Source organism: Balaenoptera musculus, chromosome 16, assembly GCF_009873245.2.
Source record: "Balaenoptera musculus isolate JJ_BM4_2016_0621 chromosome 16, mBalMus1.pri.v3, whole genome shotgun sequence".
Taxonomy (NCBI): domain Eukaryota; kingdom Metazoa; phylum Chordata; class Mammalia; order Artiodactyla; family Balaenopteridae; genus Balaenoptera; species Balaenoptera musculus.
Genome location: NC_045800.1, coordinates 7,460,721 through 7,463,773, shown reverse-complemented (window position 1 = coordinate 7,463,773; position 3,053 = coordinate 7,460,721).

The following is a 3,053-nucleotide window of genomic DNA, read 5'->3' as shown; positions in this document are numbered from 1 at the left end:
GGGTCCCAATCCCAGAGTGGGCGGGGCGGGGCCTCGCCTCGGTCCCCACTCTCCCTCCAACCAGCGTCAGATGCACCCCCTTCTTCGAGGTGCCCGCCTAAGCACCACTATATTTGGGGACTGCTGTTCCTAAGGGACTGTTCAAGGTATTGCATTTTGGAAAAAGGCTGACGGTGGGGGAGCCACACTAAATACCTAAGCCGACACTGCTCAACCCAAATGTACAAATCACCTCATCTCTCCACGTCGTGGGCAGATCTGAGAAATGGGTGGGACAGTCCATCGCATTATTTGGCTTTCCTGCCCAAGGCTAATTTCATTTGCGGCTGGCATTCCGCCTTGAAAATAGCACTCTGGCCTCTTCTGACTTGACGTCACTGGTGGACGAGGGAATTTATGCCCAGTGAAATGAATGCCTTACGACACCCGCCCCCGCCCTCCCAAGTAAGCCAATCACGGGTATCAGACTGCTAAGTGAGAAGAAAGGTCTAAGCGAAAGTCAAGATGCCTGTCTCAGCTCTGCCCCTAATCAGGCGCCTGGCCCTATCCAAGACTCCTAACCTCTGTGTGCTTCAATTTCCTCACCTGCAGCTCGCTGGTAATAGAATGCTCCCAACCAGTGAATCTGAGATTCATCCACCTCTTGGTGGGACTGATACTGGAAGTTCTGCAGCATAATGCCAGAGATCTTATGGGCCAAACGTCTGGGGGGACTTCTGTAGCAGCAATGAAATACTGGTAGTCCAATGCCCTAGGCAAGAATCTCAAAGGCTCCTAGCAAGGCTGCCTTCCAACCAAAACACATGTTTCCTAGGCCACATTTCTGTTGACATGGCAGACAAAAGCCCAATAACAAGTCCCTGGAGGTAAGCGGCATCAACAGTTGCCTTTCCAGCTCACAGAAATCCCGATTAAGACCGCATGTGCATCTCCTCTGATGCAAGACATTCCAAGATCTTCAGGCAACCACTGGTGATAGAATATGGTAAAAGACAGATGGGAATCTATGTGTATAGTGATTAAAGAACTCAAGAAAGTGCGTAAGTAACCTTATTACAGAGTAATAAAACCACCAGATGCCATGGCCAATTAGTGCTGCCCTGAACGAATGGTTGTTTTGATTTTTTCTAGACTCGATGCTCGAGAGAGTAAGCTTGAATGTGACTGAGTGGGTCTTAAAAAGTTTTAGGTTCTAATTCAGAAGCACCCATGAAAGACAAGGCCGTCTTCAATCTGATGTCTTGCCAACACTTAAGATGTTTCTGCTGTGTTTGATGAATGCTATAAACAGTTGTTGGTATGGAGCCCTGGAAAAAAACCATGGTTTATACAGAGTTCCTTCTCTGGCTCCAGGATTACTCTGGGTGTTTAGTCCTGAAGGCTGAATGGGGCACCACCTCTGATCTCCCAGGGCAACAGATTCTTGGTGGGGGGATGGAGAAGCTCGATCCGAGCAGAGCTGTCCATCACCAGGGAGAAGCTGGAATGTGCCAAGGAACACAGTCCCTTCCACCAGGTGCCCGTTCCACAAGGCAGGAGGGAGGCTCTGAGGGTATTCTGGGTTGCCTGTCTCCCTCTCACTCTGCCAATCCCTGCAGCCTGGAACCCTGCTCACCTATAACTTCTCTGAAACTGCTTTCAGAAGTTCTCAAATGCTCCCCAATTGGCAAAACAATGGTCAAGCTCCAGGAGATTCTGGTTAGGGTTAGAAGGGAAGGATTCTCTGAGAGGGTAGCACTGAGTGAAAACCTAAAAAAGTTTGTCACAGGTGGTGTCCCTAGGGAAGCAGAGTGTAAGACTGAGATGAACGTGGAAGTTTATTAGGGAGCGCTCTCAAGATCACCACCTATCGGGGAAGAGAGAGAAGCAGGGTTGGACAGAGGAAGTAGTCAGTCTGGGGTACCATTACGACCAAGCCTCAGCTAACACCCTCTCCCCTGACAGGGCACTGTGAAGCTGGGATGATCCTTTGGAATTTTCAGGTTGGATTGAAGGATGTGGGCCTTTATTCATCTACATTGACCAGGCATTGAATGCTTGTTTGCCCAGAAGAGGAGGATTGACCTTGGGTGATGAGACTCTTCCATGAAGGATAATTCCAGGAGAGGGCTGTCACCTGACAACCTCCCCAGCAGCTGGGATAATAATGCAATCAGTCATGCAAGGGGAGGTCTGGGTCACACATCACTACATCTAGAGCAGAGATAATGGAGGAAACCTTGCACCTTTCTGGGAGAAGAGCATTTCAGGCAAAGGGAAGAGTGAGTGCAAAGCCCCTGAGGTAGAATGAGATAGGGGTATCCAGGAAGCAGAAAAAAGACTAGTGTAGCTGTAGCAGAGTGAACAAACGGGACAGCAGCAGGAAATGAAGGAGTCAGGACATTGTAAGATTTGGGATTTGACCAAGAAGCAACATGATTTAAATTTAAGTTTTGGCGTGACAATTTTGGATGGTATGTTGTGAATAGATTTGTCAGGGAAAGGGTTAAAAGCAGAAGTGGGAACACAGGGTTTCTCAACCTCATTCCATTGACATTTGGGGGGGATAATTCTTTGCTGTGAGGGGCTGTCCTATGCATTGTAGGATGTTTAGCAGCTTCGTTGGCCTCTGACCACTAAATACCAGTGGCACCCTACCCCCACCCCCAGTTGTGACATCCAAAAATGTCTCATTTTTGCCAAATGACCCGTGGGGCAGAATTGTCTCCAGTTCAGACCCCTTGAGTTAGGGGCTGTTACAGTGATCTGGGAGAGAGATGATGATAGCTTGGACCACTGTGATGGGTATGCTGATGGTGAGTTGTAGGATTCTGGATATATTTTGAAAACTGTGCTGACTGATCAAAGGGAGCATCAAGAATATTCCAATGTTGTTGGCCTGTGCAACTGTCAGGAAAACAGTTCTGTTTGCTGAGTTTGGAAAAAGTGTGGTAGAAGGAGCTTTCTGACAGATTAAAATCCCGGTTTTGAACCTGGAAGATTGAACAAATTGAAGAATAATGATTAGAAAGTTTAGTTCCTTCCCTGAGGTTAGTTGTAGTTCATTTTCACTA